This window comes from Cibotium barometz, chromosome 46 (assembly GCF_041138505.1).
Source record: "Cibotium barometz isolate CiBa-2024 chromosome 46, ASM4113850v1, whole genome shotgun sequence".
Classification (NCBI taxonomy): domain Eukaryota; kingdom Viridiplantae; phylum Streptophyta; class Polypodiopsida; order Cyatheales; family Cibotiaceae; genus Cibotium; species Cibotium barometz.
The window spans coordinates 32,112,373-32,123,255 of record NC_141091.1 but is presented as its reverse complement, the minus strand read 5'-3'; positions in this window follow the sequence as shown (position 1 = coordinate 32,123,255).

Genomic DNA, 10,883 nt, shown 5'->3' with positions numbered 1-10,883 from the left:
ACATGGTATCCAAAAAATGTTGTGAACACCCAAAGAAACACAAAACTCTTTTTTAGGAACTAGATTTTTCCACCCAAACAACTTAACTCACCTATCCAAGGCATTTGAGGATGGCCTAAGACTACTTGGACGGGGTCTATAGAGCCATGTCATTCAGACATGTGGTGTAAGCTCCCCAACAACATTTTTAAAGCACATGTGGTGTAAGCTCCCCAACAACATTTTTAAAGCACATGATTATGTGTAAGGGGTCAATAAGAGACCAATGTCAACACTAGCTCAAGCATTATAGAGCTTGAGAGAGACTAATTATGTTTCAAAAAAGCCGAGGTGTTGTCGTTTCAAGTGTAGATTTAACACCATTTCATCGTCATTAAACTTCTCAACCTTTTTATTAGCTCTAGCAAGATATAGTGAGAAGTGGAGAGTTTAAGTTAGTCAAACATAAATCTATCTAGACCAATCACATTCTAGGTTCTTTTATCTTTATTGCATTTAAGATTCTTCTACAAAAGTTGAGTGACATGGATTTAATGAACTTAATCACTTTTTAGGTTTTCTTTTCAAGTGATGGCTATTGATAAAATGAGGACACACTTTTGCAATAGGTATTTACAATTAATGGAACTTTACATTAAATAAAGGTAATGTAATGTTTAGTTTAGGAAAAATGATGAAAATATCTCTTTTTTTATTGCTAGCATAGACATGTGCTTCCAACCCTCCCCTTCCTTCCTTCCCCTCTCTCTTCACAGCAACAAATAGCGGATTAGCTGTCTTCACATGAGAGGGAAGCTAATGATGAGGGTCATTTTAGATCAAGCCAAAAATGACGTGAGGTGCCACTTGATCTTAGATGAGTTGCTTCATGGCAGACTTGTATATGGAGATTCTACCTACTTGCTAATGAAATGCTATGTAGTCTACATCAAAGAATTTTCCTTTATTTAATTTATTGAAGTGGTCACCTAGTTTGAGCTAGTTGTGGTGGTAAAGGTTTTCACCCATGTTTGCTAAATGGCTACCTATGGCTTGTTGTGTCTTTATGGATCTGTTCGTTATGGTGATCTTTTTTAATGAGGATACCTTCTCTAATTGAGGTGACTGAGGTGCACACTTATTGCTTTTTCTCTAAGTGAGGTGCACACTTATTTATTGCCTTTTTCTCTGAATGAGGTGCACACTTATTGCTTTTTTCTTAATGCAAATTGATAGAAGAAGAAAAGTATTGCTCTCTCAAAAACATGTGCAAATTCTAGGAATTTAGGGAGGTTTGAAGTAATGCTTAAAACTCTTCCTTAATTAAAGAGATAATATTATACTAATTATTATTAAGAAAATACTTGTAATGACAATCACAAATGAAAATAGTAATTTCACTGCAAAACTCTCACACAAAAGGTGAGGCCAAGTACAACATATAAAGCCGTAATGGCTTATCTCAACATACTTGCTTGCATCACCTATTTGACCTCATCTGTTACAACACTCAATCTTATCTATCTATCTTAATCACAGTCTATCCAACTCACCCAATCACTCATAAATGCCTCACACACTCTCAAACCATTCGAACCTACACATATATTTGCACACACACTTGGTGCACATACATGCATCACATGCATGAAATAAACCTACCCATATTGGAACTTATTTTTCAACACCCTCCCATAAGCTCAATAAGATTCATACACGGCCCCTCCCATAATCTAACAACTGGTGAACTGCGACCCTCCCATAACTATGAACCCTAGACAATGTACCCATGCCACCCATCACAATTGTGAACATTTTTCACATCTTTCAACAAAACGAACTCTTGTCACTATATCCTGTCACCTAATACTAGTAAACACAAGCCACTTTTTGCATGCCAATTTTGGAAAACTCACGCATGCATACAAGTGCCTTGACTTGGGCACTACTGAACTCACACAACTTGTAGCACTCATAGCCACTCTATGCCTTATCATGGGCACCACATGGGCTTAACATGTCCCATCTATGTTGCCTCAATGACAATTCTTCATTATTGACAGTGCCAATGCCAATGTCGCTTTCTTTTGGCACATGACCATGAAGAGCAACGTACCTCATCTTGGGCAAACACATTGCATATGCCTTTCCTTTCACAAAATACTTTAAATAAGCAAAGCATGCATCATGGAGATGTTCTAGTTAGGCATGTAAAGAGAAGCTTTCAATAAAGGTTTTAAACCTTATCTCCTTGAACACAAAAGAGAAATGAACAATTTATCCATTAGTCATCACTATTCACGCATTCTCTTTGCATGCTATTGCAAGGGAGCTCTACTATTGCAAGGGAGCTCTACTATTCCTTCTGTATTAAGTCTCACACACATCGTGTAGAAAACATCATCTACATTCTTGGTATTTTACACCATCTTGGTACTTGTGTTCCTTATTCATCATGTAGTTATTTGTTCTCTATTCTGTACAATAGCTATGGCTACCCCAAGCTCAAAACTAGAGTCTTCACACCTGGGCTCATGTGAGTGCCTGCCTATGTGCTTCCTATTTATACCCATTTTCCTTCACACCCTACTAGATTCTCTAGGCCCCTGGCCTAGTATTCACACATTTGCAACCTGATTACTCTGCCCCATGGCCTAGTATTCACACATTTACAACCTGATTACTTTGCCCCTGGCCTAGTATTCACACATTTGCGACCTGATTACTTTGCCCCCAGCCTAGTATTCACACATTTGCGACTTGATTACTCTGCCCCATGGCCTAGTATTCACACATTTACATTGCCCCGTGGCCTAGTATTCACACATTTGCAACCTGATTACTTTGCCCCGTGGCCTAGTATTCACACATTTGCGACCTGATTACTCTGCCTCGTTGCCTAGTATTCACACATTTACGACCTAATTACTCTACCCCGTGGGCTAGTATTCTCGCTACTGCACCAAGTATTCACACATTCATGATCTGATTACTCTCTGCTGGCCTAGTGCTCACACATTCATGACATGAGTACTCTATTGCAGATTCATGATTTGATTACTCTACTACTACCTAGCATTTGCACATTCATGACCTATTCACTCTACTGGCCTAGTATTCGCACATTCATAACCTATTTACTCTATTGGCCTAATATTCACACATTGGTGACCTGTTTACTCTATTGCTGCCTAGAGTTTGCACATTCACGTGACTAATTTACTATGTTGGCCTAGTATTCACACATTCGTGTCGTGACCTATTTACTCTTCCGCATTGATGGTGTCTCTACGACCCTTCATCATAGTCTCCAACCCTCGTTCTAGCCCTCTTCTCTAGCTGTCCGCACTCCTACTTCAGTGCTCACCACCAGCACCACTGGTGGTGATTTTTGATAGGGCTTCTCTTTAATCACAACCCGTCCATCGGGGCCCTCAATGGTCTACTCCCTTGTTAATGGCTCACCCTAACCCTCCTTGAAACACATCCAACAAGAGATTACCTGGTGAACCACAATTGTTGTGAGGATGTTTCCAATGGCCGAGCACATAACCCTTGAGGTCTCTAAGCTCTACAACTCCTTGAGAAGCAATTCCATTGCGAGCATTGTCACACCGCCGCAACTGTTGTGAGGATGTTTCCAATGGCCGAGCTCATAACCCTTGAGGTCTCCAAGCTCTACAACTCCTTGAGAAGCAATTCCACTGTGAGCATTGTCACACCGCCGCATTACACTACATGTACTCATCCCTCCTCTCACCTCACATCACTCACACACACTCACTAGCATGCATTAGAGAGAGATATTAGCAAGAGCAGGCTCTATTGCACAATGGGAGAGTATATTGTATTATGAGAGAAATTCACTTATATTCATGGCCATAAGTGTTCACACTTACTTAAAATGTGGCCGGCTGAGCACTTTAGGCTCATAAGAGGTCTAATGCTATTATAATGACTACTCTCATAATATATCCATAAAGTAATCACTTAGGAATTTATCCTAGCTTACTACCACACGCTCTTGAAGCGGGAATCACCATAAGTATTCCGTCAAACCATTACGGGCGCCCATCTAAGTTGTAGATTCGGATGCCATTGCTTCATATCTTGAATGTGGAGACTCAGGTCTAGTGCTTGTTCGTGCGGGTAAGGTGACAAAGCACCTCATGGTAGGTCGGGCGAGTGAAACCATGTTAGCCAATGGAATGATTCATAAAAGGATTCATATGAGGCTACAAATGTTGGTGTGGTTTAAAATCTAGTGTCATCCAAATATTGGAATGCCCTCTTTTATTAAGAAGATATTTCTTGAAAAGTGATTTTTAAGTATACTAATGTCTTGTAACACTAAGAGGTTATGAAGCTAGGATGAGAAAAATTGAAGACTTTGATGCTATTTTTAAAAGGTCTTTCTTTTTGTTAAAAATTACAGGAGGCAAATGGTAACTTATCCTTTTTCCAATATAACAAGGAATAAATCTTTTTCACATTTGTAGTCATGAATTTTGAAAGCCCAGGAATGTATAACATGATTCTTGATGTCCTTACATACAGGTTTTAATTTCAATAAATTAATAGATTAGTATGCTTAAGCCTTGATCATTACCTTTCTACCTTTAGTCATGATACATAGATAACCTATGTTCTTTAAGCAACTCTTAATCATATTATTTCTTGATCCCTCACAACCCCACTCCCCAAACGATCCCTTTACACTCTACATTCCATTTCCATTAGTGTATCTACCTTGACTCCTTGATATAAGATAATGGTAGTAGCTCTTGTTAACCCTAGAAATGGGTTAACATTCTCCCCCTTCCTGATAGCGATTGCGTCCTCTCGTGATCGTGGGGTGAAGACCTTTGTGTGGGGAGAATTGACATGCTTGTAGATGGGTTTGATGTTGATTGACGTTCAATGGTCTTTTGTTCCTACTGTTGAAGGAATAAGAAAGGCTAGTTAGTAAATGAAAGGTTAGTGGTTTATTGGGAATTCCTAATGGGTTCGGGAGGTGAAGTTTTGCGAATGATTGCATTTTTATATTTTTGTGAGCATGGTTTTTTTTTTGCTCACTAAGTTTTTGGCAATCATAAGCTAGGTTACAAGTGATTTGTGTTAGTGGGGAAGCTAAGAAATGTTAATAATGGGAGAGAAGAGAAGAAAGGATCTGGAGGAACGTAGACAAAATCATCAAAATAAGATTATGTTTCTCAGTTCCACATTTGATTCATTGAAGCGACATTCATCATTTGAAGAAATCGGCCTTTGATGATGTCCCTTTGTGTGGCAGATTCTTGTCAAATATTGTTGAATAGGGCATGTTCCTGCATGCTTCTTCCCATGTGCTTTTTATGTTTTTATGTATATTTAAGTGCTCTTATGAAGCAGATATACATGAAGTACAAGAATTGAGTCATATAGACTCTTATTGAACTGCTTTGTGTTGAAGTAGCCGCTTGTTGGCGAGGATTGAAAGAATTACGTCGACCAGTGAGGCTAATATAGATATCTTCACCAAGGATTGGAGACCATTGATTTGTGAAGATGGTAGCGTCATTTGGAGAGGTTTATAATTTGAAGGAAAATTCCAAGCGATGGGTTGTACCATTGACTAGGCTTTCGCCCACCATGGCTGCCCCATCCGGAGATGTACCTAGAAATTTGTCGATGGTGAGGCTTTGGTGCAAATGTTCTCCAATGCATGAGTGTGGATATGTACTCATAGAGCAGCTGCGACATTAATTTAGCCAAAAGAATAGTAAGCCATAAGCTTAACAAAAATATAATGGCTATTGAAGATCGTTGGGAGTTGCTTAAGCCGTGAAGTGTTAAGTCAAAAGGGTCAGCATGTGCAAGGGCTTAAGCCGTGAAAGGCTTAATTCGTGAGATGCTTAAGCCATGTGATGGCTTAACCCGTGAGATGCTTAAGTCGTGAGAGAAGGCTTAGCACATGAAGGAGCTTAAGCCATGAAAGGCTTAATTCATGAGATGCTTAAGCCATGTGATGGCTTAACCCGTGAGATGCTTAAGCCGTGAGATTGCAGGGTTTTACCCTGATGGTTTTTTATTTTAAATGATTCTATGGCTCAACTTGGGTATGACTTGCGAGCAACAGGTTCTTGTACACTTATGCTTCACATCCAGAGGGGTGAAAAGAGCATTGTGAGTTTATCTTTGATGCACTCATAAGTCTCCATTGCAAACGTAGGTATTGTTTCTTAAATTTGTGGCTCAATTGTTGTTGAGGCGGTAGGTAAGGCTTCTGGGTGGTTGCCAATGGTGTTGACTGAACACACAAGCTCTTGTGTAGGTGTTGTATCCACAAGAGGGGTTGAGTGACTTGCTTGGTGTTGCTTGGGTTTCCATTCTTGTCAAACTTTAGGTGAAGCTGTTGGGGTTAAAGTCGGGGGCGAGGTTGTCTTCACTTTGTTCGATTTTGGCAACCATATGATGGGATTACCATCATAGTATCCTTGTTGTTGAAGCACGTGCATAGGCACCCATCTTTGATGAACATTATAAATTGGTGGGGCTGATGCTTTTGGTGCTGAGGCTTCTTTCTTTGTGTAAGCTTAGGAGACCTTTTGGTTTGCTCGGGAACCCAAGCTTTGTTATTTCCTTTGTAGTACCCTTGTGCTTGTATAGTAATCTTTTCGGTACCCACACTTGATATGTTGGAGTTCTTTGTGGAACTCGCATAGGCTTTTGTAGATGGTGCAGTGGAGTAATTTTGTTTTTCCTTGGCCTCTGAGTACTGCATTGCGGAAGAAGCTTTGACTGTCGAGGCACCCAAATTTGATTGGCACCTTCGTAGTAGCCTTGAGCTACAAGTAGCTACTTCTCCACCCACATTTGTTGATACCATTAAGATACCTTGATCTTGGCTGTCTTGGTGGAGTTTCTTTTTGGTTTTAGTGGTTGTGGGCCTTCCATCACATTGGTTGGCACTGAGATTGCAGGTTTGAGACTCATGGGCATTGTTGAGACGATGAGGCTAAAGTCTCTCGTGGAGTGGCTGTCAATGATGAGGTTTTTGAGTATGGGGCCGTCTCTGTTGGTGAGGTTCGATGAAGAGGCATTGCTCCGAGGTTTTTCCTCGGAGTTCCTTGTTAGAGAGATAGATGGTTGCACATGGGGAACTTTTTCAAGAATAATTGTTGTGATTGTGTTTTGGCATTGAACTTTGTTGGTGAGGATAGAGTGGAAAGGGTATATGCTTTATCGGAGTTGGTCATTGATATAGATGGTAGGTCTTTGTGTAGAGGGGCTTCTGAGGAAGAGGCTTGTAACTTTTTGCGCTCAGCATCATAGAAATCCATTAGGTTGGATCCTTTTCTTGGCAGTATGGTATTGTCAACTCTGTCATTGACCATCATGATGACCCTATCCTTGGCAAAGCACAGTAGTGCTTGAGCAGTAATAGTCCATTTATGCCCCAAGATCAAATCTGCTTTCAATGCATACTCAACCACAAAAACTTGCAAGTAAGGAGGTTAGTTTCAATAGACATTGTATTTTCAAAGTACCCCAAACATGGCATGTTCAAGTCTTGTGTGAATGTAATTCTTTTAGGATGACTATTGAGTATTGGTTGACCTAATAAATTCCATAACTCGAGGGTCATGAGATTGTGTTCTCGTGTTGGATGAAGCTATGCTTGGATTATGGTGATTTTATTGAAAATTTCCAATTCAACCGTAATTCTTGGAATATTCTCAATAAGGTATACTGGAAGTTCCAGCTCCTCCAAGGTCTCTTCCTCCCATAATAGCAATTGCACAATGCCTGCAATATTCAAGGTGACTGTTTGCATGGATTCATCAATTGAATACAACGAGTCATGTATCCAAGTTCCACCAAGAACATCATACTAAAGGGGATTTGTGGTAACATGGAATCTAAATTCCACATCTCCACCAATTGTTTGAGTAGCATAGCTAAAGTAACCTAGAACTTCAATGTTTTGACCATTGGCTCCTCTTGCAAGACCATTGTCTTTAGGGATGATTTTAGGTTTTCCCAATGACACCCAAGTGTCTATTGTCATGATGTTATGACTAGCTCGAGGACTAATCAATGCACGTTTGCACTTAATATCATTGCATGTAGGGAAATCCAACCATACCATGATAGAATCTTCCAAAGAAACCATCGATGTTTTAGTTTTTGTTTCATCTTCAGATCTCATTTCGGTTTCATATTCCCATTCACTTCCATCCTTGTTTTGGCTCTCAGCTTTTTCAAGAATCCCCAATCTGTATAATGGTATATAAGAATATGGCATAACGGAAAGAGATAGCAAGACAAAGCACAATAGACAATGCAATAGATACACAATGGAGAGAATTTTAAATTTTGATTATGCCAAAGAGGTATAAGTGATGGTGCTATCCACCTGTGTGCTCTTAATAAGTAGAGCTTAGATGGTGATCTAGACAGACTCTGGATGGAGTATGTACGAGGTGAAGAAGGGGGTGGATACTCACAAGCATTGGATGCCTTAGTTCATGGCAACCATGTCCATATATAGTATTGTAGGTGGTGTGGTAGACGCATATACAACGAGGACGGTTACACTGCATAAACACGGTCACCACTTGCGTATCAAGAATGCAGCCCACAGACCACTGACCACCGTCCACTAATGATGGACCTAGTATCCAAGGAAATATTATAGGGAATATTCCTCATATCATCATCTCGGAGGCTCCCGCTGCCCCTAAACCCCCGCCAGGGGGGCTGCTAGCCCCCTTGGGATCCCCAGCATAGGGGATGCCCCAGACCCTAGCTAATACTCGTACCCCTGACCATCTCCTAACCATCATCAATGGTCACAATAATGACCTCATCAGCGTCTAAGTTGGGGTTCATTAAAGATATATGCACTATGGCTACTCCTCATAATGGGGGCCTGACAAATGTGCATTATACATCAAAGTGAGATACATGCTAAGAGGCGGGCATTGAGTGTATACTAACACCCCCCCTCAATGTCCACCGAAAGATGAACTAGGTTTTTGGCCCAACGCCAAGTCGATGAAGATGAACTAGGTTTTTGGCCCAACGCCAAGTCGATGAAGATGTCGAGTGAGCTGGTCCTTCCCAAGAGCCTTGGTGAAGATGTCGATGCATTTTTTCTATGTAGAGCAATACTCCAGCTCCACTATCTCATCCTCTATCAGCTCCCACACATAATGATACTGAATCTTAATGTGCTTCATGCGAGCATGAAACACAGGGTTCTTGGAGATAGCCATGCAACTCTGATTTGTCACACCTCAAGACTGTAGCCTCCCTGATCTGAACTCCCATGTCAACCAAGATTCTCCTCAGCCATACTACCTCACATGTAGCAAAGCAAGTTGCCTTATACTCAGCCTCTGTGGAAGAAAGTGCCACTGTAGGTTACTTTTTGCTGGTCCAAGAGAGCGCACCGGAACCAAGCAAAAAACAATATCCAGAAACTAATTTCCTAGAATCACAATCTCCTGCCCAATCTGAGTCACAATAACTTGTCAGAGTGTCACCCATACTGTAAGTGATGCCATACTCAAGAGTACCTCTGATGTACCTAAGTACCCTCATCCCTTCCTTCTAATGACTCTCTCGTGGCTTGTTGGAAAACCTCCTCACACAATAACTTGTCAGAGCGTCACCCATACTGTAAGTGATGCCATACTCAAGAGTACCTCTGATGTACCTAAGTACCCTCATCCCTTCCTTCTAATGACTCTCTCGTGGCTTGTTGGAAAACCTGCTCAACACACCAATTGTGAAGCTGATATTAGGTCTAGTATTAGTGAGAAAAATCAAACTTCCCACCAACTTCCTGTACTTCCAGATGTCAACAAGTGATGAAGAATCCTCTACAAAAAGCTTCATGTTCACTTCCATTGGCGTAGACACAGGCTTATAGTTTGTCATCCCAAATGCTTGAAGAATCTCTCAAGCATACTTTTGCTGCGAACTGAAGATTTTACCTGACTCTTGCCAGACCTCAATTCCTAAACAGAAATGCATAAGACCCAAGTCTGTCATCTCAAACTCATGGCTCTAGTATATCCATTGTCTTCTGGATCATCTCTACATTGTCACCGGAAATGTTTAAGTCATCTCCATACAAGACAACCAAAACAATCTTGCCATGACTTTTTAGAATATACAAGTTAGCATCAGAAGCACTTCTTATAAACCCAATGTTTTTGAAAAATTGGTCTATCCTGTGATACCATGCCCTTGGGGCTTGTTTCAGCCTGTACAATGCCTTCTTCAGCCTCTGCAAACTTTGTTTTCTGATATGGGCATCTCAAAACTTGGTGGTTGAGCTACATATACCTCCTCCTTAAGATGGCCGTTCAGAAATGCTGATTTAACATCCATGTGAAAGACTGGCCACTTTTTTGTGAGCAGCCAAGGCAAGTACCGCCCTGATAGTTGTCATACGACCTGTGGGAGCAAAGGTTTCATCAAAGTTGAAACCCTCTACCAGTGCAAATCCCTGTGCAACCAACCTAGCTTTGTATTTTTCAAGTGAGCCATTAGCCTTATACTTAGCTTTCCAAACCCATTTGGACCAATTACCTTTCTGTTTGGTGGTCAGCTAACTAGCTCCTAGGTGTTGTTCTTTATGATGTTGTCATACTCAAACTGCATCGCGGCTTTCCACTTTGGATTTGCTAAGGCTTCATCCAAGGTGGCTAGCTCCTTCACTGTTCCCATTATCTTAGCCATCAAGGCCATATTGACAATGAGATAAGATGCTCTTCTGTGCTCCTCTATTCTCCTTGATCTGCGTGGTCCATCTGCCGAAGATTTTGGATTCTCAAGTATTGGATTACACTCATCAAAGAGCTATTGTGCCCAATTTGGAAGTGGCTTTCCTTGTGGTGTAGCAGTAGGAT